Source organism: Abramis brama (assembly GCF_963993115.1).
Source record: "Abramis brama genome assembly, chromosome: 9".
Lineage (NCBI taxonomy): Eukaryota > Metazoa > Chordata > Actinopteri > Cypriniformes > Leuciscidae > Abramis > Abramis brama.
Window position 1 is genome coordinate 37,297,153 of NC_139971.1, and position 26,896 is coordinate 37,324,048.

At 37.4% G+C, this 26,896-nt stretch overlaps 1 protein-coding gene across 1 annotated transcript in view; it reads left to right on the forward strand.

Moving 5' to 3' along the window:
• The first annotated feature begins 280 nt into the window (after positions 1-280).
• rgma (repulsive guidance molecule BMP co-receptor a) overlaps positions 281-26,896 on the forward strand; it is a 57,731-nt gene continuing 31,115 nt past the window's right edge. Inside the window, exons 1-2 of the mRNA XM_084124485.1 lie at positions 281-387; positions 11,950-12,033. The gene's annotated coding sequence lies outside the window, so the exon portion shown is untranslated. The remainder of the gene's footprint in view (positions 388-11,949; positions 12,034-26,896) is intronic.

Sequence of the window (26,896 nt, forward strand, 5' to 3'; positions counted from 1 at the left end):
AGAAAGAAAGTTTCATAAAGGTTTAGAACAGAATGAGGGTGAGTAAATAGTGACTGATTTTTTAATTTTGGGGTGAACTGTCCCTTTAAGAGTCTTTAGTATAATATTCTCCTGTCCCTCTGAGCTAGAGGCAGCCCTGAAGCTTAGCCGTCTTATGCTCATTTGTCAGAGAACTAATTTTGCTGAGCCGTCTTTGTGCTCTGAGCAATCCTGAGGATATTGTCATGCATTGTAGTTTTCAGCTCTTCTGCCTGTGCGCTAAAGCTTTGTTTCTCCACAGGACATACAGTAATTGGAGTTTTGGAAGATAATAACAAAAGATAAATCCAGCTGAGTCTAAACACGGCATGAGAGACCACAGGCATGGGGGATGGAAATAGAAAAAAGGTGAAAAATGTTGTTAAAATTCATTGGATGAGAGAATGATGAATGTGTGTCTCAAGGACAGCCAGAGGTTAGGGCGTGTGTCTGGCTCAGTGCCTGAAGTTTACATTAAAATAAGGGAAGGAATATTAGTGAAACGAGCATTAAGGCAGTCACATTTACTTGCTGGTGTTACAGGATCATTAACTTCAAAAATCTTCTGTGATGTCAGGACAATTGGCCATCTGTGCTTTAAATAACAACTAAGAGAGATTTACCCAATTTTATCAATATTTACTTTACATCTAATTTCAAACCCATATGACTTCCACTCTTCTCTAGAACTCAAAAGAAGATATTTTTAATAATATTCATGCTGCTTTATCCATACAGTGTGCAGTGATTATTGACCTGTCAATCTCCAAAAAAAAAAAACAACACTATTAAAAGGACAATCACCATATGACACTATATTTTGATATTATAGCTTTGTTTGATGAATGGAATGAAATTTAAAGTGGTCATGACATGATTTTTTTTTTTTTTTTTTATTTAAATATGTTCTTTGAGGTTCACTTAAAATGTTAATAAAGTTTGTGCATATATGTGGAAAACCCTTAATTTACAAAGCATTAAATCAATCATTTGATGCAGCTGCTGTCAGATTCAATACAGCTGACTGCTTCATCTTTCAACAAAATTTTCCATTACACTATACCTTCTTTACAAAACAATCTGCTGTCAAATGCTCCGAACAAACATATCCTCAGACGTGATCCATGATGCCATTAAAATAAACCATCCACTTGCTGTTTCCGACGCTGAGATCCTTCTGAAATCTGTACAGAGACACAAACAAGATATTTCAACTGGACGTGTCAAAGCGAACGTTCTTTCACACTTCCATTTGTCCTGTTGTCGACAGACTCAGAAGTGCGCTTCTGTATTCTGTATCCAGTGTAGACGGTGACAGTGATTATAATGAGTTCTATATGCTTTTGACGTGACGCTCACATCCAGCAAATGTCAGCAGTTAAAGGGGTGGTTGATTATGATTTCACTTTTCTAACTTTAGTTAGTGTGTAATGTTGCTGTTTGAGCATAAACAACATCTGCAAAGTTACAATGCTCAAAGTTTAAAGCAAAGGGAGATATTTTCTTTTAAAGAAATCGTTTTTTAAGGACTACAACAAACGTCTGGTAGGGACTACAGGAGCTTCCTCCCAGGTTAGTGACATCACAAACCCTAAAATTTACATAAAGCCGCCCCGGGAACGCGATTTATAGATTATCAAGACAGAATATGCTAATCAATGACTAGAAGATAACTACACATAAATTCATCAACTAACCATTCAGAAATGTCCTGTTGCTTCTACATGTTGTCACTTCTTCTTGAGTCTCTCCATCATTGTCTGACTAAAAGTTTTTGAAATTTTCAGTGCATGTGTGTGTGAGGTAAAAGGATACAAGGTGTTGAAGTTCCGCCGTCTGTGCCGGGAGCAGCAGCTCATTTGCATTTAAAGGAACAGACACAAAACGGTGCGTTTTTGCTCAGCCTCAAAAAGTGACAACTTTAGCATGCTATATAAAAATATCTGTGGGGTATTTTGAGCTAAAACTTCACACACACACACTCTACATCAAAGACTTATTTTGCATCTTGTGAAAAGGGCATTATACCACCCCTTTAAGCAGAGGGCGGAGCTTATGGTGAGATGTAGAACTATTTGTCGATGTCTTGCTCTGGTGGCAGTCATTAGAGATGCGCGGTTGGCAGTTACAGACGCGGACTCCGCGGACTCCGCGGATAAACCGCAGATCGGGCGGATGACGTGACGAAAAATAATAGTTTAATTCAATTCGGGCGGGTGGCGGGCGGTTGAACCAATCAAATGGAAAATATTATGTATACAGCAATCAGCGGATGGCGGGCGGGTGCTGTTTTGAAAAGTGGTCAAAAACGTGGTGCGGATGGATGGCGGACGGATGATGAGTTTTGTGATGCGGTTGCGGATGAAATAATAGCCCATCCGCGCATCTCTAGCAGTCATGTATTTGGCCATGTGACGTCACAGATCAATATCAAAATGAGACGTTTTTGGAGCTTTATTAAATAAATGCTTTGTTTATAATGAACATTTTGATATACGAGTGAACAGTGACTTAAATCTCCATCAAAAGCGGTTTTGTAACTTCAAAAGATTTGCAGTGTGCAAATGGATTATTTTTATAATGTAAATATGATTATATGGAATAAATAATGGCATAATTTTCATGTTTGCGTGAACTATTCCTTCACACCATTCGCTGCTATCTTTGCTCTCTCGGGTCAGTATGTGTGTGCATGTGAGCGCAGCTCTGACCTTTGCTGTTGGCGCATTGTCTTACAGCAACTGGAAGGTTGTAAGTGTTTTCAATGAGAGCGCTTGTTTAATCGTAACCCTTCCCAAATTATGATGGATGAGGTCTGTGAGAAAAACAGGTTTGGCATTTGCATCGGGCTTCCAATAAAACAGATGAACGGCCAGTTTGCAAATAACTCGCTGTTTAATTATGAACTGATTTGAACAGTACTGGGAAAAGGTCAGATATTCACACCAGACAAATACAACTGCCTCCGTCTCACTGTTTTCAACCCAGCCTTCACAAATTGCAAAAAATAAAAAATAACTTGTATATATTTTTGTTAAACTTGTTTTTCTAATTTTATAAAGGAAACCTCACTACATTTTGTTGCATTTATTCTTGAAACAACTAATCACATTAATTAGACAGTTAATAATCGATTTAATTCAAGACATATTTCCTGAAAGCAAGTCTTATTATATTATTGTACAATTTTTCTTTTCAAATATTTATTATAAGAATGTTTAGACATTTGTTCTGGAAAATAAGGCAATTATTTTTATTTTATTTTATTTTTTGCAGTGCATGCATAGCCACCTGCCTTAGCCAACCACCCACCCACACACACACACACACACACCCCCCCCCCCCCCCCCCCTACACACACCCCTCCCCCCCCTACACACACCCCTACACACTGACCTACACACAGCTACATGCTTGCATAAACACACTTCCCCCAAGGATATATATGTGTCTTTGTGTCAGCAGTGCCCCTCCCTGCAGCTGTGCACCTGGAGAAGCTTCCATTCCTACACTCCAGTGAACCCAGACACCTGTTCACACCTCCACACACTCCTCACACCTCAACAGCCGTCTCATTCTGCAGCCCCGAAAGCACATTAAGTTCCCTTATGCATATGAGAGTGCAAATACTCAATGACAGCAACAGTCAAACTCAAAAAACAGGTTATGAAAGCTCTGGCGCTGTCATGTGCAAAGGACTGAAAGGTTCACTTAAAGGAACAAAAAAGTCTTACATTTGCAATTAATCGATTTAATCTCAGATTACACACATTGTAAGTGACCACATGGTGAAGATATTACACTGCACAACAGTCCTATTCCTTGTCTTGTTGAGCAAATATTCAAACATCTTTAAAACAAGATACATTTACCTGAGAAGCAAAAATGCATTACACAATGTTGTCAGAACATATACATGAGTGTTCATTTAGTTTTATTTAATTTAGCTTGTCTTGAACAATAAAAAGGTCTAAATTTGCTCAAAACAACTGAAAAGCAAACTTATTTGTATGTGAGATTTGAACACAACTGTTAATCCATTGTCTCCTAAACTTCCCACAGTTCCATAAGATTACAGATACGTGCTTTAGCAGACTAATGTCCCTTGAGCGGAGCATCTGTCTGACAGGCAGACATTGACGGCTTGTGCTCGTTTGGCTCCATTGTTTTATTACAGCAGTTGCCACACAGTAAAGCTCCTCACCTGCCCTAGTCTCTGACACGCAATGCCTTTTGTGTGACAAACGTTTTCCCACATTCCACATGCTGGTAATTTTAGTCAGACGAGGTTGTTTTATTCCAAAAGAGGCAACAGCATTAAGGTTTAAAAACAACAACATTGCTGACATTATTCAAGGCTTTCTAAAAATGTGTCACAATGAATTTGCATTCCCTTAGGTTAACATGGCATATGGTTTTCTTGAACAACAAGTGTAAGATTTTCTTTTCTTTCTTTCTTTGGAGGTCTTTTAAATCAAAAACAATAATATACGAAGGTCTGAACTTACTATTTAAAACATAAGCTTATTTTCTTAGTAGTTCTCCAAGAACATGTACCGCAAATTCTCTTTCTGAGCACACTTTCGTCCATCTTAAACTTGTGGCCACATGAAAGACAAAAAACTTCAAAACATCATTCGCTGTTTGTTGTGACCTCAACAAAATACCAAGCTTTAACACCACACAGAAAAAAAACAGGAGGCCCATTCTGCTCATAAAGTTCTCCTGGCCAACACAGAGGTGCTAGAAACTGCTGACAGGAACCGGTTTCACTCCGCCATATGTTTCTTTAGACCTGATCTCATGACTTAAATAGCACACAGGCAGACACTTCTATGAGGGATCAGCTCAGAGTGACAGACAGCTATGGCGTTATTTTTTAGTCAAAAGTTATGAGCGTGTAAGACATGCTCACGAGCACATTATGTTATTTCACACGCGCAAAAATGAACCTTCAGCTGGCATGATAAAAGTACTCGCGCACAAATTCAACAACCGAGAGGTGTACAGGTAGCTGCGAGCGAGCGCCTGGCATACTCTCATAGGTTAACTCTGCTTGTACAGTGGAATCCTGCTCGCGCGCAGCGGGCTTCTGCTCGCGGAATGCTGTTTTGCTCGCGCAGTGGATTTCTGCTTGCTCAGCTGATTTCTGCTCCCTCGAGTCTACATGACTTTTGACAATTTGGGGGCGGAAACCAAGGAGGGCACTGACCCTCTTATGATTGGTCACTTTCATCATGGAAAATCTTGGGAAATCCTAACCCCGCCCACCTTCTGACGCAGCGCGCGTCACTCAGCTCGCTCTGCTACTCCGGTTATCTCTGTGTATATTTTAGGCAACGAAATATGTGATAAAACACCATACTAACTATTTTCGTTTTCATTTAAAGAAATCTTAAACATGACAGCCACACAAATGTGGTTCATGCAACGCGTATTGATTATATTCACTGCACATAACGTTTGCCTATTTATAAAAAAATATATATATATAAAACACAAACCTGCCTCTTTTCGTTTTAAATATAATATAAAAACATTAAACATTTTAATATGGCCCAGGCAATATGTGCATTTGTACTAAACAACAGATTTTTGCAGTAAACAACATTACAGTTTTTAAATTTTTAAATACAATTATTACAATTTAAAATGACAAAACTCAACCCAGTCTCTTTTTGTTAAATTTCAGTTTTATCAATATAAAAGTATTATATTATATTATATTATATATTATAAAAGTATAAGTAAAAGGTATAAGAAGCTATACAAATAAAGCAAACAATTCAGTCAAACACACAAAGTCAGCGCTCTAGTCTAACCATACAACGGTAATGTTAAATAGCTTATAAAGTTATGAAACTTCCCCTCAGCCAAAACGATTGGCCAGGGAATAGATTCACGAGACCAAAAATCGCCCGTTAGATATACACAAGACGAATTATATCTCATGTTTAACCACTACAGAGACGCCAGAGAAAGCGGCGAACGTCAGAACGACTATAGCCGAGGAAAGGCTGTTCCAGGCGGGGTACATGAGCGCCGAGCGCCCGGTCATCGTTGTATGGTTAGACTAGAGCGCTGACTTTGTATGTTTGACTGAATTGTTTGCTTTATTTGTATAGCTTCTTATACCTTTTACTTATACTTTTATCATGGCTAATATTGATCAAACTGAAATTTAACAAAAAGAGACTGGGTTGAGTTTTGTCATTTTAAATTGTAATAATTGTATTTAAAAATTTAAAAACTGTAATGTTGTTTACTGCAAAATCTGTTGTTTAGTACAAATGCACATATTGCCTGGGCCATATTAAAATGTTTAATGTTTTTATATTATATTTAAAACGAAAAGAGGCAGGTTTGTGTTTTATATTTTGTTTTGTTTTATAAATAGGCAAACGTTATGTGCAGTGAATATAATCAATACGCGTTGCATGAACCACATTTGTGTGGCTGTCATGTTTAAGATTTCTTTAAATGAAAACGAAAATAGTTAGTATGGTGTTTTATCACATATTTCGTTGCCTAAAATATACACAGAGATAACCGGAGTAGCAGAGCGAGCTGAGTGACGCGCGCTGCGTCAGAAGGTGGGCGGGGTTAGGATTTCCCAAGATTTTCCATGATGAAAGTGACCAATCATAAGAGGGTCAGTGCCCTCCTTGGTTTCCGCCCCCAAATTGTCAAAAGTCATGTAGACTCGAGGGAGCAGAAATCAGCTGAGCGAGCAGAAATCCACTGCGCGAGCAAAACAGCATTCCGCGAGCAGAAGCCCGCTGCGCGCGAGCAGGATTCCACTGTACAAGCAGAGTTAACCTATGAGAGTATGCCAGGCGCTCGCTCGCAGCTACCTGTACACCTCTCGGTTGTTGAATTTGTGCGCGAGTACTTTTATCATGCCAGCTGAAGGTTCATTTTTGCGCGTGTGAAATAACATAATGTGCTCGTGAGCATGTCTTACACGCTCATAACTTTTGACTAAAAAATAACGCCATAGACAGCTACCACAGATATTTGGATTCAGCTGGGTAAAGCTCAACCCTTCTGCTAAATCAATTGTTTAATTTAAGTAGGGGAGTCCGGGGCTAGTTGTCACAAAGATAAGTGTTGAACTGTTTACTCTCTCTCTCTCTCTCTCTCTCTCTCAAATGTTGAAATCAGTTGTGCTGCGTAATATTTTTGTGGAAACATGAACTGGATTCTTTGATAATACAGCATTTAATCTTTTGTAACATTATAAATGTCTTTATTTTAACTTGTGATTGATTAAATACATCCTTGTTTAATACAATTTTCAGTTTCTTTTAAAAATGAAAAGTCTATATTCAGTTGTACTGCTTGTTTCTTTATTCCTGTGCAAAAATGTTTCAAATATCTGTTTGTAATGAGAATCTGAAAAATGTTCAAAGCCATTGATACTGACTTCAAATATTCACTGGAGTAAAAAGTCTGACAACTAGCCTCGAGCTCTCCTTATTTAGAAGATACTTTAGATTCAATTTGTTTATAATGATAACTCATTTTATCTAGTGTTCAATCATTTAAATTTCCAAATGGTCCAAAAGAAATAAACGAATGAATGAATGAAAAACCGAATGCTTCATGGCCATCTGTTGATGCTCAAAGAAGGAATGTCAAGAGAGAGCACAAGAGTGCTCTCCATCTCTAAGACTCTTAGAGTAATATAGTTTCTCACACTTGGCTGGTCATGTGTACACAGTGCTGCATATAAGACTAGCCCACCAGTATTGGGAGCCCAATTAGAGGCCTATTGTCACAAGCCGGGACTCGAGGCCTGCTTCCGTCCTTGTGTTTTTTGGGCTTTGCTAGTTGCCTAGCGCTGTTGTATTCAACATGCTCATTAGGAGCTCTCAGGCATCTCAGCTCCCTCTCCTCTCCTTACAATTTTAATTCCTTTTACCCATCTCTGAATTGATGGGAAGGTCAGCCAGGGAACAATAAGGCCTAGTCGATGATTGGCACTGGATCGAGTCCACGTTCCCTCGGTTGCTCTCTAGACTCAGGTGCTGCGTACGGAGGGCTCTTAGGCACGGACGCCACATCAAAGCTAAATCAGCCAGTACCTAATTGGCAGGCTGATTTATTTTGGCTTGGACAGCCCCCTTGTGCCCTCCCGTCAGTGAATCTAGCGCTCTGCCTCCCCACGGCCCCGTCGAGTATGTGACTGCGCATTCACCCTAACACATTACCAGACTAGACATGAAGCTCTCAGCGCACTGCTGCGTGCCTCGTTGTAAATAAGAAGCACATCTGCTCATTAAGGTTTTCCAAAGCCCAATTTTCTTCTTCTTCTTCCAAGTGTTACGGTTCAATCCATCTAAGTGTCCCATAGTAACAGTTACTTTGCCTTTTATCAAATAGCAATTTCTCCCCTGATAGCCACTATGTTTCACACCCTCAAATATTTGGAGTGAAACGCATTTCAGTTAGAAACGCATCATGAGTTCCTCTTCCACTTTTTTCACTCTCTTTTTTTTTGCTGTGATCTCTGGTGAGAATGCAGCATATGGATTCAGTAAATGGACATGGTGATCTTTGAAAAGAGAGGGCGGAAGAAAAGCTCTAACCTTTATTAGACAGCCGTCTAATGGTGGACCGTGAAAAAAAAAACAAGTGGTGAATGGAGCGTGGGGTTGGCCACATGAAAGGAGAGAGAATAAAGAGAATCTTTAATGTGAGCCTGTATGTACAGCTCGCATTGACCCCCATTGTAACCAAGGAAACCAAAATGTGTCCAATGGCTGTCAGTCGTTCTCTTGTGTCTTGTCGCACCCATTCTCCCATTCTCAGCCTAAAACCTCCATCCTGCTCGTTTCTTAATCAACATAGGCAGATAAATGTAGCATTATAGAGTTAAGCTTAAGTGTACCATTTGAATGTCACCCAATAGATTTGAAAAAATAATTTGTTTTCAAACAAGTTTCCAGAACACTCTCCCCATCTGTCCCACCCAAAACCTCACATCATCGTTGTTCAGCTTTCTGCAATGTTTTGATTATCCTTTGGGTCACACTTTTGATTAGGGTCCAATTCTCACTATTAACTAACTACGACTTTTGCCTCAATAAACTCCTAATTACTGCGTATTAATAGTTAGTATGGTAGTTTAGGTATTGGGTAGGATTGAGGGATGTAGCATTAAATGTGCATTAATATAAGAACTAATAAAAAGGTGATATCCTAGTAATATGCATGCTAATAAGCAATAGTCTAAAAAAACTCTAACTAGTTAATAGTGAGAACTGAAGCTAAACTATAAACAAAACAAAAAATTATTTGTGGTTAAATTGTTCTTGTTCCACACAGTGTCTTGAGTCATTATGGGTCAAACGACTATCGCAGATATGCAGTAGTATGTATGTTTTATTATGTTCATCTATGGTCGAGAAGTAAATTTGGGCTTAGAAAGATTTTTTTATGTTTTTGAAAGAAGTCTGATAAACTCTCCAAGGCTGCATTATTTGTTCAAAAATACAGTAAAAAAGTAATATTGTGAAATATTATTATTATATTTTAAAATGTGATTTATTCCTGTGAATTTTCAGCATCATTACTCCAGTCTTCAGTGTCACATGATTCTTCAGAAATCATTCTAATATGCTGATTTGATTTTTAGAAATAATATTTGAACATTATAAATGTTTACTGTCACCTTGCTGAGATGAAGTGTGGTTATACACTTTATTTCGATACAGGTCCACTTAAGACAATCTACTAACAATAAGTAACTTTGCAACTGCGTGTGAACTAGTTCTCATTAGAGTATTAGTAGACTGGTCAAGGTTAGGTGTTAGGGTTCGGGTTAGTAGAATAAGTTGACATGTAGCTGCAAAGTTCCTGATAGTCAGTAGAATGTTTGCTGGGGAGCATCAAAATAAAGTGTTAGCAGATATTAAGCAGACAGTCTACTAATATACTAATGACTGTTAATTGACAAGTAGTTGCAAAGTTACTAATGAGAGTCAGACTTGTAACCCGAAGGTTGCGGGTTCGATTCTCAATAACAGCAGGAAAATGTAGGTGGGGGAGTGAATTCAATTCTGACAAATTCCGAGTATGGATTAACATACTTAGCCTTCAGATCACGTCGCGTCACTTAGAATGTCTAAAGTGGACCATCGAAATAAAGTGTTACCAAAAGTGTTCATTAAAAAAAAAAGATCTATTTGACCTAGAATGGTAGATCACGTTCTTCATCCAATTCAGTACATGCTATGAAAGTATAGGAATTAAGATGTTCTTACAGTTGTCACAACATGTTAAGCTGGGATAGGAAAAAGTATTTAACACCAAAAAAACGACACATATCAGCTTTAAATATTCATGATATGTCTCACAGTTGATTCATGTGTATTAAAAAAAAACGATTATTGTTAAAAAATCTGGAAACTGAGTCAAATCAGAGTTTTTGTTTTTTGTGAAGTACAATGTGAGCAAAGCCGTTGCGGGTGCCCCAGTAAACAGAGCTTCGGTGAGGTAAACACATGCAAACACAAGCACAGACACTCTCATACACACACATTTGCAATTTGACGGCCATGTGTTCGTCCTTTCGAACTGTATTTTCTTTAAATTTTTTTGCTGTCTTTCCACTGGGGATTATTTTCCACATTGCGAACATCTGCCTAACAGTCACGTCAGCTGGAAAAGTAAATTATTGTTAAGCCCGTCAGTGTCCGTGCATAATTTGAACTTTTAGCAAATTCAGATACATGAAGAAACTGGCCATATGTCAGGGAGAAGACAGTGATAGAATGAGAGAATATCCAGACCTTTGACTAAACATTATAACTCTGATCCACATTAATCTGGCCAAGAACCGCCCAAGACAGAAAGACAATGCAGCTAAATGCAATTTATTTCGATTTTATGTGTCATTTAGGGGTGGAGTTATCTGAAATGTATACAGTACCACAATGATAGACAACAGCAGCTATTTACAAAAAGTGCAAAAAACCTAGATGCTTTTTAATGTGAATAGTGAAGATACTCTTTCCATCAAATATAAATAGACACTGCCATAACAAACTAGTAAAAATAATTATTATTATAATAGTAATGGTGTGGGCGTCTCTTGAAATGGTTGTACAGGAGACCCAGCCAAAAATGTAATAAATATACAAACTATTTCACAACTATTCAAAAAACATTTGTTTAATACAGATAATACAGTTTGTTTGCTTGTTAAGAAATTAATACTCTTACTCAGCAAGGACACATTGATAAAAAATGACAGTAAACCGTTACAAAAATCATGTAAAAAAAAAAAGAATTCACCATAATAAGAAATGTTTCTTGAGCCCTATTTTGGCATACTACAATCATTTCTGTAGGATCACGTGACACTGAAAACTGGAGTAAATTTCTTACTGGATTTTTGATTAGATAAGAAACATTAAAAAAGCTTACCAACCCTAAACTTTTTAGTGTAACTTGCTTTTAAGTCGAACAAAACTCTAAATATTAAAGATTTAATGTTTATTCACTTTTACTGAAATGTTTAAAAGGTTCCCCAAGCTAAATACGGATGAAGGAAGGAGGAAAAGCATTTGTTTATGCTGTAACCTGTTTCACAGCGGATGGTTTTGTGTTTACGATCGTTATCATGGATGACAGCTCTTTGTCACGCTCATCTTCATGCTTGGTAATGTCTACGGCTTGATCTACCACAGAACAAACGGAGAAAGGGAAGTGAGTTGGAGGAAAACGCAGGCCTGGAGTTCTGTGTGCCTTTTCAATGGTATTCCTGAATGAAAGAGATTACAATCTGGCAAATCCGCATCTCACCGTTATCAAGCGGGACTTATACATGTATATATTCGCCTGACTGCAAAAGAAGAGCCGGGCTTGTGATAAACACTCCTCCTCCTTCCCTCTCTCTCACTCTCTGTTTCTTTCTATCTGCAGGTGAGAAAAAGCTACCTTTGAATGCTTTTGCAGAGAATTGCTGGTTTTCCCAGGCAGGGTTGAAAGGCCACCCCATTCCCAGCGGTAAGTTGCTTCTCAAAACTGAAAGTCGGCATGACACAGTTGTGATAGTCTTTTCTTCCCTATTGTGACATGCGAGTGAAACAGCTTCTCGAGCAAGAAAAATGGAGGATGGGACTTGAGTTTGTCCATTGGGAATTGATTGGATGGTTTGTTTTTGCTGTGATCAAAAACAGGTTGTCTCACCCTCATGCTGGAAAACACATCATCTGAGAAGATATATCATCATATCATATCATCCTATAATTTGGTTAAACACTTGCAAAGTCGTTACAAGAGGGAGGGGACGTTATTTTGATTACAAGGGCACATGACTTTAAAAAATGATAATGTGCAAGGATAAATGATTTAGACAACAATATTCCATAAAAAATGTGGAAATGTCTATTTTGATTTCATGGTAACTTTACATATTATAACTTCTAAGGGGCCGTTTACATAACACAGTTTTCAACTAAAAAATGTGAAAAAATTATGCTTTTTTGCCATTTATTTACATGACAATGGCATTTTGGCGGCCTGAAAATGCAAGCTTTTGAAATCGGGTTTCAACCTGCAAGTTTTTGAAACTTATACCGTTATCATCTCCATGTAAACAACAAAAACGCAAATTTGTGAAAACGGTGACGTCATGCGCATGCGTATTACGTGTTCAGTCTATTGCTGTGTAGTGTTTCTTTACCACGTGACATCGCCAACTACTGGCCTGGCAGCAGAATACAGCATTTTTAGTCGTTATCGCGGATCCGTGTGAACGGGGTCGTTTTGACAACGTTGTTTACAACGTTGTCGTGTAAACATACCCTGAAAGAGAACTTCGATCATTCTCTGTCTCTTCCACATTGCATTCCTTCCTGGGCACCCCCTCAGCCTGGGCTGAATGAGAAATCAGCATCTCTATAAAACGCTTTTTTACGCGTGACCCACTCCTCCCCCCACTCCCAATAACCCCTCCCTGGCCTCCTCTCTGAAGTTGGGAATCCATAGGAGGTTTATTTGAGATGCAGCACTAAGCGTGAGAACTACTAGGTTGGGAAAATCCATCCGGCCTCTCTGAATGGACAGCATAGAGGCGTTCCGTCATTCCAAAATTCAGACATCTCCGGGGTCTTTTCTTACACGCTCCCAGCACAACCGGGTTTGTTCTCAGTCGGCTCTAACAAAACCAGCTGTCGCCCATACAAAACTGTCATTGCCGCAGTGCTGCTCTCCCTGATTGAGCCTTTTTGTGGTGTCACTGGAGGTCCTTTGTCAACATTAGTTGTTTGTACTTGTTTCTTGATTTGAATATATTATATGAGATAGTTTTGTGCGTATGAGTTTGTGTGTTTGATTGACAGAAGCGAGGAGCCGGCCGTGGAATTGAGACGCAGGGCACACATCAGATGCTTTCTGTGAGGTTTGGAGGATGCTTAGTTACTGCGGTCTTGGAATGAAAACGGGAGATGCTCGCACAATGAGACCCAGCAGTTTTATTCACTTCTCCCTTCATTTGGATTTCCTACCATGATCGCAGTGCCTGTGTGAGATCCTGTTAGAATACCATTAGAGAAAACAAGCAAAAATAGCAAGGAGGACAAAGTTGTTGTTATTTTCCAAAACTAAGCTTTGTGACCCACATTAAAGTCCAATTTAGCCATCACATATATGAATAATGCATCATGGATTTTATTTATTGAGTCAGTTTGTAGCGCTGTTTTTCCTGGTTTAATTATTCATGTAAATGCATTAGAATTTCAAATTTTATATGATCACGGCACCATTGGGAAGCAACAAAAATTGCGTTATTAGAGCATTAATGTGCTTTTTGACCTTTTCTCTCATCTGAGTATTTGATTAGACCTGCAAGTCAATTTGGCTAGAGCAGAAGTACATGTATTAACCTATCCACCAGTACTGTAATTCATAAAGTATGTTTTGAACTAAATGCTTGGGCTTTTTTCCAAGCAGACTGTTTTGTGCTTGGAAAAGCAGAGGACTTTTTACCACGTAACCATACAAAATATTATTAATGTATTTTTTTGCATTACTACTTTTAAGTTAGTCACAATGCAGGTGTAAACCAATTTATTTATATAAGATTTGCAATTAAACCCACTTACCATGAATATAAAATTGCTTTATTATTGGGCCGCTTATAAAAGAAAGTTAATATGTAACTTAAATATTCTTTAATATTTGGCAGCTCTTTGTTCTTCTACTTTTTGCCTTTTTTTTTCTCCTGTTTTCCTGTTTTTGATCTTCATTTCCACTAATTATCAGTTGTATTGTATTGCTTTTTTCTCACTTTTCCTGGAGTAGTAGTATGGCTACATATTGAAGTAATGATTATGGTTTTAAATTAAGCTAAGCTGAATTAAGTCTCATTGACTGTTTTAAAAAAAAGAATGAATGAACAAAAGAATAAGCATTCAGAATCAAAGGTGTTTTGCTGGATTAAAACACATAAGGCATCTCCTCCACTGCTCCATTGAGATGACTCTAGACATTTACCGGAACATTGCCAGAGAGATTTATAGCATTCCTTCCCCTTACAGACACAACTCATCCTTGAGCAATGCCCCAGTCTTTCTTATATGCCCATCTATTTCAGCTCTGATGGACACTTTTTCTCCCATAAGGACAGTTTTGTGAACGAAGCAGCCCAGTGTGGATAGCCTGCATTTAACATGTTTGAGAAATATATTAAAATTGATATGACATTAATCCTCTAAACAATGTACCGTCTTATACCCCCCTCCCTACCGTTTTTTTTCCGCAGAATGTGCTCAGACATGCCAGTCAGATGGCAGACTTGTGGAAAATGTGGAAAAGCAACTCCCATACGCACTGTCCCACTTCTCCCTGCATAACTCTTGATCCTTCATTAAACATTTCATGGCTGACATATAGTAAAGCTCTAGTCTTTTCACTGCCACAGTGTCAGAGCAAAACGACACTGAAGTGCTTTTTTATCTGTAGGCCTTTATAGTAATGATGCATTATGCAAGGATGGGAATTTTCTAAATTTGTACACTGAAAAAAATTCTTGCTGGAACACCTATTGCATTTTAGCAATAAATAAGCAAAACCCTTATTACGGCGTAAGCAGAATGTATGATAACTTACAAATGAAATTGTACACGTTTATACAAATTCTTGTGTTGTCATTTTGATACAGTATCCGTATATCCAATGAACCATTATATATACACTACAGTTTTACTACAGCATTTATTTTCAAAAGGAAGGGACTGTAATTATTAATCGTCAGAGACGTTGGATTTTTTCGTCTCTTTCGAGCCAGCAACTGGAAAAAATGCAGCTGTCATGCTTTTGTTATCACTGGTATAATGAACATTACTATGCTGACTGAACCCTCAGTTCTTATGCATCTCAGTGTGATCAGCTGAAAACCAACAATGCACATCAGACATGAATATCATTTGGCATTTAATCTGTCACAGCAGATTCTCAGTATGAAAACGATGTTCTTCCGCCATGCCTAAAAACACACACATTGCCAAAATGAACACTCATGATGCATGAAAAAATCATCCACAAAAGTCCACATGCAACCAGTCTTTCCTTAAAGTATGTAGATTTTGGAAAGGCTGCATATTGAATATGTATGAGAAGCTCGTTTTGATTCAAACTGAGGGTGAGTTTGATGGCCATGGATTGCAATGAGAGTACAGCAGGAGGGCGATTGTAAAATGTGTTGCAAAGGGCAGAAGTGAGGTTTGTCTGAGGCGAGACAGATGTGTCCATGTCAGGTGACTGATGTGACCTGAGAACAGCTGGCACAGTGTGGTAGTCGAAAAGAATCCAGGCTGCTAATGACCACCAACAGAATTTATGATGCACAAAAAACAAAACCATTAATTTTAAGGCATCCAATATCACACTGGGACAATAAATATAAACAGGTCATTATCAGGCTGGTGCAGTGAGTTTCTGATGCTACCTGAGATGAGAATGTGGTCACCCTGATTTTGCCAAGCAAGACATGTTCCTGGATACAACATATTTTGTTGATGCTGGAACAAAATTCCGGTCCTAAATTGTGTCCTAACCATATCCCTACCCCTCAGCCGAGCCCTACCCATAACTTATCCCTAAAATCAGAGGGAAATGCTAAGTGCATAACACTGACGTAGAAGCACTGAACCCTGGTTGTAAGCCTAAACTGGGCATAAACTGTAAACTTATCTCTCAAATCTGGTTAGCTGATTGAAACTTTGTTCCAGGATCAACAAAGATATTGATCCAGGAACATGTTGTACTTGGTGAAATCACGTTCACCATGAGAATGTAGTGTAAAATCTTCTACACATCATCTGCCCAGTGTGCGTTTCTTTAGTACACATCATTTACATCATTGACTTCCATAGTATGGGGAAAAAATACTATGGAAGTCAATGGGGCCCATAAACTGTTTGGTTACCAACATTCTTCAAAATATCTTATTTTGTATTCAACAGAAGAAAGAAATTCAGACAGGTTTGGAAAAACTTGAGGGTGAGCAAATGATGACAGAATTAAAAATTTTGGGTGAACTATCCCTTTAACTACACTTTTTAAGTAAGCCTAAATATATAGAAAAAAGAAGTGTGCTTAATTGTATGTGCACTTTTAGTGTGCTTTAAGATTTCTTTATATATATCCTAAAGGTTTAAAGTACACTAAAAGTGCACATACAATTGAGCACACTTCTTTTTTTCAAGGGTATGTATATGCTAACCTTAAAATAAATAAAATAAATTTAATCATTCTGTTAGAAGATAAGCTGATATAGCGATAAGTTGAATGAGTCTGACTTGAACAATAGAATAATTGAAAACTGTTCTCATATCATGGCTTCAAAACCACAAATGATCATTAGACCATTAGTCTTTTACGTTTTGAGTTTATTTACTTTTTTCTGTCTCCTTAAGAAGCGCTTACAACAGACTAAATGGAATAGTTTATATAATATAGTATATCAGACATATATATTTTTGAACTAAACTCCTATACTGTATAGCCTGCTATATTAGTGTAGTACTCTCAGCTCCATTGAATACATTTGACCACATTTACATTAGTATAGCAAATTTTTCAACAAAAACGCAATGCTAAATGTACTGGGCCTGGTCATTTGTCAGTTTGAAAGAATCTATGTCTCACCAGCCAGTGCCTGTTTTTATATTCGGGACACAATTTCATAACTTCCTCAGACATATAGGCTCATATTTCACGAGACTGAGGCTGTCAAGAGGACGTCTTGCCTCTTGACACATCATAACTTGTAGAAACTTTATGGTGAATGATCATTGTTCTTTTATGTGTCATTGCAGTACTCTTACCCTTTCACTTGACTCTTCCCCATCTACATTATTACAGTAATGTAGACAGATGACAAAACGTCTCTCACGCTTTCCATGTGACTGCATTACAGCGAGTATTGCGACCATTTTTGTGTGTGTGTGGGTGTGTGTGAACAGCTAGGTCAATGTTTGCATGTGAATATGTGTGTGCTAGAAAATGTGTAAGACCTTGTCTCTTCTCATTAACTGGATCCATAACCTGCTCTATAGTGGAACGAATGGGGTTGTAGTTTCAACTTGCCCAACTCTTGACAAATGACTTATTCTCCCCATCCACTGCCTTCTGCCTGCCTGAGGTGCTGAAGTGACAATGATGCAGGTATTCTGTGTCTCAGCTAGAACAGCTTTGAGGTTTTCAGAAGGTTTGCAAGCATGGACACCCCCAGGTGCATTTATGTCTACACACACACACACACACACACACACACAAAATAAACACACAATGACTAAAGAGTGATATCGTCTTTTAACAGCTGCACTGCTGTAACACCTTGCTCAGGTTCACAGACCCGAAGAGCAACAAATAAACACACATGTGCGCATACACAAAGCACGCATACTTAACATATCCGATTGCAATCCAGGCACATTTAGCCTTCAGATATTCATTTAACAATAATGGAAACCGTAGTGTGTGAAACAGCATTGTGTTTTGGAGAATTTCCTGAATCTCCGAGGAGTTTTGTGTTTGTTCTCTGACCTCTAGCCCTTAATCTCCCTCTCGTCAATGCAGATTTGCTGCTTTTGACACTTCGCTTTGCAGTGGCACAAATTCAGCAGACAAGCTGACAAACCAGGTCAAGGTGTAAAGTGAGCTTGCACCTGTGGCTCTTTTGTTCTTTCAGCATGTCTCAGTATAAGGTCTGCGCAGAATTGAGCTCTGTCATACTTACAGCTCCTCAGAATAATTTTAAATATTTGATTATTTAAATTTTACACTTGATCTCACTGTTAAAGATTACTCATGCAGATACATGCTGCAATATACATTTTCTAAATCAGTATTTTATAATTTTACAGTATTTAGTCTTATTTTTTTTAATTTGTAAGCATCCTTAGAACCATGTGTTGTGAATGGTTTAAAAGTAATGCATTACAATATTGTGGTACTCCCTAAAAAAGTAACTAATTGCGTTACTTACTTTTTATGGAAAGTAATGTATTATGTTACCTTTGCGTTACTTTTTCTCACCTTGTTTGTTCAACAAAATAACAGAAAAAAAAAATACTGAATCTGTTTTTGTGCAAGTGAGATGATTAAATATGTTCATATTTAGTCTAGAACTACAATAACCATCATTTTCACACACAACGCCTCTGCACTTATTCCTGATTTCTCTCTACATGGGGACAGGAGAGCTGTCAGTCAATAAATGGGAAAACAAATTATCTCGCATTACTTATATGAAAAAGTAACTCCGATATTTTGTTGAAACTGTAAAAGTAATGCATTACTTTACTAGTTACTTGAAAAAAGTAATCTGATTACGTAACTCGTGTCATGTTACTCACGTTACCCAACACTGCTCAGAACAAGAGAATATATTTATATTCTCATTAGCAAAAGCAAAAACATAAAAACTTTGTTGGATTTGTGCTTGAAACTAAAAAAATAGAGTCAAGTCAAGTCAAGTCAAGTGTATTTATATAGCGCTTTTCACAATACAGATTGCATCAAAGCAGCTTCACAGCATTAAACCAAAATAACACAACAAGGTTGTTTCTAATGTAAATTTATTGATTGATAAAATTAAATTAATATCCCCAAAATATCCCCAGACAAAAATAGAGAGACAAAATAGAGACAAAAATATACTGCAAAAGTGACTTTCTAATAAATCATAAAACAAGATTAATCTTGACAAGACATTAACCCTATAATGTTTGATACACAAATTTCTATGGCCTCCTAATTATCAACATGATCAAATCTTTGCTGAAAAACCTGTTGTACGCAATCTATTGCATGCCGTCTGTTTATAATAAATAAAAAAAAGCAAGTAAAAGGTTTTTTAGTATGATTATAAAAACATCCCTCTTCAGGTCATGATACGCATCTTATTGCTGTGAAATCTTTTCAGATTTTTATGAAGTAAATGTCAAATTTCAATATGAACACTTGCAGGGCTGAAGCAGCTTAGATTTACATGATTATCCATATATCATTTTTAGACAAATCATGTTAAAATGTAATTATCAAGTATAATACATCAGGCTTTTGAGGAATGTTTATTTGTACATTTCTCAATCATCATTATATCGTATTTCATTATATGTTTTGCCCTCCCACAATAAAAACAGGCATTTAATCATAAAAAGGATGTAAATGTCATCTTATCAAGATATTATTGGAAGATATAGTGTGATAAGTGATATTCATATACATTTTAAGCAAGTAGTCTGCTGTACTTTAATGAATTTCATTTCATTTTATTTTAACTGTACCAAATTGCATATTTTTGCTCAGTTTGTGGCTCTGAATAAAATCAAGTTGTTTCAAGTATGACAACATCAAATATGATACTCAACAAAAAACACATGCAAACTTTTTGTGTCAATAAACTGCTCTCAGAAATTAAATAAATAAATAAATCTGGCTATTATATTATATGTCAGGGTTTACACGTTAAGATTCGCTTTCATAAACTGTATTATCTTGAATATAAGTGTATTTTGTCTTCCTGCACTGGCAGATTTTTTTTCCACTCGTTTTTAACTTGTTTAACATTTTAGCTGGAAAAATGCCTAGTTCTGTCATGAAACTCTAGATGACGCAGACTGATGGGTCCTTAACGCAGCTGATGATATTTACAGCGTTAACTACTTGGCACAAGCTGATTGGTTCATGTTGCATCTGCAGCCAATGAGATCGCTGCTCAACATTTACATAGCTGGCTACCATTCACTCTAGCAGTTTTCAGCATTCATCTAAAATGCTCCATCTGTATAGATCTGCTATGGGTAATTGATATATGCTATCTGTGCAGCAGCAGTATGTCTTACATACTCACAGCAGCGCACCGGCGTATGTATTGGCAGTAGAAAGTTCCTGTACTTGCTCTGCAGCAGCGTAGCAGATCTATTCCACCAAGCCCAAATACATTAACATTATCATCCATTACCATGCTAAAATCTTCCGAGAGTTGTCATGATAATTAGACTTTTTTTGTGTGTCATGCAGTATGGATGCACATAGTTGCGATGCTCCACATCAACCTTCCGGCCCAGCTTACCCCACCCAGTACCCTCAGTACCTCCATGTTGTCAGAAGATATCCCCACTGTAACCTAAGATTCCATACCTGCCACAGTGTTACCGCTGAACAAAGAAAAAAGAGAAAAAAGAAAATACACGCCAAGGCTTGTTCTGCAAGCCTGCTATTCTGACACACACAAAGACGGCACTCATCCAGGCTTTGTGTTAAGGATTACTAAAGCAGATATGATAAATCCAACCAAACTGAGATTAGGTCTTCTGTCTTTCCCAGACTCATCGGCCTGTTTACAGGTATTGCCCTGTCACTTTCTGTCTTAACCTTATAAAAAGAGACTAGAGCCATTTCTCACCGTGGACAATAATAGGGGGGCTGTGAAAAGGATATGGACATTAAATCATTCTGCCGAAGTGGCAAAGGGTTGAACGGATGACATGCACTGTTGGTGGGTGGGGCTGAGAAAATACATAATGCGCAACTACTGACTTGTCATATTAGCTTCTTTTGAATGATTGTGTATTGTGCAAATAAACGGCCTCTCCCTAGATTCCCTTTAGAAATATGAGTTTATGTTTTTGTAAAAAAACAAAAACAAAGAAACATGCCGTTTAAACCTCAAAAGGATTTAGGTGAAGTTATTCATTTCACACCGGTATGAATGTAATGCTCTATAAATGTAACATCAGTAATAACTTAATGCTCAGCGCTCACAGCAGGTATGTGCAAACACCATTCAGTCCTCTACTTCCTTCACTTTAAGTAGCAGTCAACATGTTTTGGGAAAAAAAATGCATTTTGAGTGAGAAAAAAAAAAAGTCTTCAAGGGATAGTTGGCCAAAAATTAAATACTGTCATTATTTTCATCACCTTACTCACAGCAGAAAGAAAGTCAAACTTGTTTGTAATAACATAAGGATTAAACAAGTAAATTATGACAGAATTTTCCCTTTAAGCAATATTATTTGCAATAAATCAAATCATCTTGAACTGTAAATGCTCCTTCAAAAGTTGCTTTTGGGCTTGATTTGCAAAGTTCACCAAAAACCTTACGTTTTGCTAAAGAAAAATATTAAAGTGTGGCCGAAGGAATAGAACGCTACTGCTGTATTTTGCAGATTTTAGAGTTTTGAGAATATTAGAATTCATTAATGTTTAAAAGTAAAAAAAAAATTTTATTCATATTTTTATTCAGCAAGGATGCACTAAACTGATCAACAGTGACAGTAAAGTGACAATAATCTCAAACAAATGCTGCTCTTTTGAACTTTCTATTTATCTAAAAAAAATCCTGGGGAAATTAAACACAACTGTTTTCTACAGTGATAATAATAAGAAATGTTTCTTGAGCAGCAAATCATCATATTAGAATGATTTCTGAAGGATCATGTGACACTGAAGACTGGAGTAATGATGCTGAAAAATTCAGCTTTGCATCACAAGAATAAATTACATTTTAAAATGTATTGTAATTATATTTCACAATATAACCGTATTTTACTTGTCATCAAATAAATGCAGCCTTGGTGAGCGTAAGAGACTTCTTTCAAAAATATTAAATCTTACATCAAAATTAGACAGACTCTGGCATAATAACCATGCAATACCGACTCTGTTAATAACCAGCACCATTTTGAAGGAAAACGGGTATCAGTGAGTGCAGTCAGTGGGTATTATGTCAGAACTGTCAAATCCAACATTAGATGTTTTTTAAACACACCTAGAGGACCTTGTGTGTATCTCTGGGGTTACATTACCACACTACGAGGAAGTGACTAGGCTATAAGAATGTGTTTTTGCCGTTATCAATGTAATTTGCTCTCCTGCGCTTGTAGTTTAACAGACTTCATTATAAGCACTTGTTCCAAATTATTAGCTTAATTCAACTAAATACAATAGCCTATACTTGACTATAGTGAGATTCCAGGTGTCACCTCCTCTTTGTTCACACCACATGGACTATCATTTCAAATTAGACTTTCCGCACTATCCATAGTCTGGATAATAAAGGCGATTATCAGATAGAGGCCAACAGAGCTCACCATCTTATTGCTGTGCAGGGTTCATTTCTTTCAAGCCGCTTCTTTCAGACACATGGTGCTTTCATTTACAGAGGGAGGGCCGGTCCACATGAGTTATATCCCAGGTGTCTGGCAAAGCACATCTTGCCATCTTTCCACTGTTTGAGAGAGGTGGGGTATCACATGGGTTGGGGGTGAATGAAAGAAATATTGCAGTTACGATTACAAACTTGGTTCGCTCTTAAAAATAAAGCTTCCAATAAATCTGGGGGTTCAGTTCTTTTAATAATCTGTACACTATAAAGAACCTTTTGTGCAGAGAAAAGGTTTAATGGATGTTAAAGGTTCTGTATGGAACTGCCAATAAAGCATCTTGCCCTTTTCAGTAAATTTAGATGCTGATTCAGAACTTGATATGCAGGTTCAGCCCTGTGTTAATTCCCTTAACAACGAATTTTAATAAGCATTATATGACCCACTTTTGATAAGTGCTTGGTAATTTTGATGACATTCATTGTCACATTGATAATAAAGAAGATTTAGCATATTTTATCCACCTAGAGTTCAACCCCCATCCCAAGTCAGGTAGGCCTGACTAAGTAAACAGATCATGAGGCTGATATAATCTATTAGGTTTATTCATGGCATGAAACCACAGTTGAGAGCTTGTGAAGAGGAGCGTTAGCTTTACTGAACACATAACTGTCATTTTAATGAATGTAGTTGCGACTGAAATGAACTTTTAGAAGTCTCGTTTTCTTTGTTTAGTGAAATATTGTGTTTGGTGAAGGCTGGTGAGTGGGATGAGTTGCTTTAGGCATAGCCTGCCTGAGTTCAACTCTCAAACACACTCTCTCTCCCCTCCTTTTTGTCTCTTTTTTTTTTTTATAGCCGTTTCCTTCTATGGTTCCATTGGATGCCTTTAAAGAATCTTATTTTCTTCTCCTTTTTGTGTGGGAGCCTCATTGGCTGTCAGTTGCCTCAATGAGATTGAAGGCTTCACCTCTTTGTCAGTCAGCTGCATTGTGTCAAAGGATTTGCAGGTGCAAAAGAATGCCTTTATAAATGAAGTAGCAGAGTGTGTGTGTGTGTGTGTGTGTGTGTGTGTGTGTGTGTGTGTACACATACACACATGTGTCAAAATACACTTTGTACTTAAGGTCAGGGTCAATTTCCAAACAAATCACAGCAGATTTTTTGCAAACAAAAAAGTCTATCTGAATAACTTTTGGTGTAGGTCAATGACAAATAAAAGGGGGGAAATCTAGTTTAATGCACATGATGTGCTTTTATGAACGTTATACGTTCAAATATAGTTTTGAAACACTTTTGTAGTGTTTCCAAGAAAAGTTCAAATTGAATGTCTTGGTTTAAATGTCATGTGGTGTAACGATCAAGTAAACACGTAATATATTTTACCTTAAATGCATACAAAAAAAAAAGTTGTTTAAATATGTTTTAAGGACATTTTTAAAGAAAAATCATGAATTATTCATTCATAAATATCACGTTTTTTGAAAGTACCTTCCTTGTCATTAAAAGGTCACATTATCTGATATTTTAAGAGATGTCTTGATCTTGACACACAATCATGAGGTCTTCTTCTCTATGATATCCTTTCCCTTTTTGTTGTTCGCATCACATAACTTTGATTTGCTGCCCAAACGTTTCTTGAATATGAATAAGCAGTGAAGCATTTCATTAATTAATTTCATTTTAATGAGCCCTTTTTTTCATTATGCAACCAGGACCGTCGTATCGCCCTGACGTTTTGAGTTTGCGCTCTTCAAGAAATATACAAATAAAAAAGCAAGCTCCTAGAAGAGGTATTCAAGTCACTGTATGTATGGAATACGTTAATAAATCACTACAGATGAAAATATGCAACAGACCGCATTACTTTTACATTGGGTATATTTTAAGATATCATCATCTGGTGAAAATCACGAGACGTGCTGAATGATTAATGTGGAGGGCCTTCTTTCTATCACAGTACACCTAAAGGCAGAGAAGCTTCATTCTTCAGCCATTTACTTTGTATCTCTCATACTTAATACTACAAAAACAGCCAACACCTTCCCTAAATATTGATATAGATGCAACAAAGAGACAAGTATGGACAGCATCTGTAGCCCGGGCAGTTTTTGGCTGACGCATCTGGCAGAAATCGAGGCTGTGTGACTTTCTTATCTAAAACTGCTGTGTGATTTCAAATTTCCTCTGTGTGGGCCGAGACAGCCGAAAGCCTGGGATTTATTTTCAGAGCTCCATACTGACAGATATTGGCAGGAATGCCAATGTGTCACAAGAGCAGCTGTTTACACACACACTCACACATGCGCTCACACACATGTGCACAAATCAATGGGCTTCAATCAATAGCGTATTTAGCACAAAAAATGGTTTGCAGTTGTTAGGATTAACCTGACACGCATTTTCACCTCTGCTCCACCTCTTTTTTCAATGCTTTACTACCTAGCACTGTGGGGGTGTATTACAGCGTTCCTTCTTTTGCGGTTAGAGAGTGTGTGCATGCATACAAACCCTTGCCAATTGGAATAAAGGTGGTTCTTAGCTCAGAGTGGTGGAGTTTAGATCAAGGCGCTGCTCTGCTCCAACAGTATAACTTTGCCAAACAGACAGATATAGCAGGGCTGCTGGTGTGGATCACCTTTCCATAGGAAAAAAGGGAGAGAGTGACAGCAACAGGAAAGAACATGTGTTAGCCATCTGGATGAGCAGTTGATGCTGCGCATCCTGCCGTATGCTCATACAAAGGAATCATTTTGCTGTTTGCGAAGTCTGATTTTGCATTCTGCTCCTTTCAAAACTGCTGCCGTCTGTTTTGGTTGACGCAAACAGACTGGAACGGGCTGCGGTTACATAACACCATCTATCCTGCTTTCGCTCAGCTCTTCAAGACCTAAGCGCTGAGAATATTACGGCTGCACAACTGTGTTTGAATTGGCATTCTGCTCTAGCTCCGCAGAGAAAGCTTGGCACTACAATACCAAAACACTTGTTTTAAAATGTATAGTGTGGCTGAATACAAATTCAGGAGGGTTTGAGTTGGCCAGAGGGGTCAAGGCGCCCACACTTTACTTGGTTTGGACAACAGATCCGTTGTCCAGGAATTTGCCAGATATTGTTTCAGTGAGACTGACTAGAGTTTTTTTATTATTATTATTATTCATGTTGTGCACTGCAGGAACATTGCATTAGAGTTTGCAGATCCCTCTCTCACATAGCATGTATAAAACAGCTTCCATCCCACTCTTGGAGGGGAAAAGCCTGCAGACATCTGCTGAAGTCACTCCAGGCCTGTTTTACTGGGGATGTCCTGCTTAACCCTTAAAGTCCCCCTGCAGTCAATAATTGTATCCCTTAAAACGCATCTATGATAATCAAAATGGCATATGATGCTGTTCAGTCAATTTTGACAGAAAAAAAAAAAGTTATTTTTTTAGAATTTTTTACGCCATCAGAATGGTTTGAAACTTGGTTTTGGCACTTGCTATGTGAAAAAAAAAAAATCATAGACATGATTAAAAAAGATTAAATGGTCTTGAAAAAATATTCACACTTGTATTATTTTTGACCGCATTGGAAATGAATGGGAGACGAATTTCCCAAAACGTTTGGTATACTTACTGAAAGCTCATTTTTGAGATATCAGCCTCAAATTTGGAACACAGCTTGTTCAGATTTATGGCTTTGACTTTCTCACAGTTTTAGAGTAAAACGTGTTTTGGAAAATATATATTTCATATTAAAATTGAAAAGGGTATTTTATGCAATTTTATGCATTTTATAAGTACATTTTTTTTAACTTAAGTCTGTGCTTTAGAGCATTTAACAAGCATTAAAGATTTATGACCATTTAAGTTGGAAATTTCATTTTCAGGTCCATGGCCAAAAAGTGAATAAATGGATTATAACTACTGCCTAAATAAAATTAAGTACCGTAAAATACCCCTAAAATACAAAATATATAAATAAAAAACATTATCAAACTAAAATATTGTACAATCATTTCATTGAAATAAAAAGGTCATTTTTGTTTAACCCTCTGGTGAACAGTACCAGAGGGTTAAACGTTTTTTCCTGTTAAAATAATTTCTTCATGCCTTAAAATAGCTTGAATGTGTCAAGGACAAATCTCTAGGACAAATTTTTCATTTGCTCTTCACACAGTGATCACAACATTGACATACATGTGGACTTTACATACAAATTTGCATGTTTACATACTCTTTTCAAAACTGTTAAACTTTTTTGAATAAGAC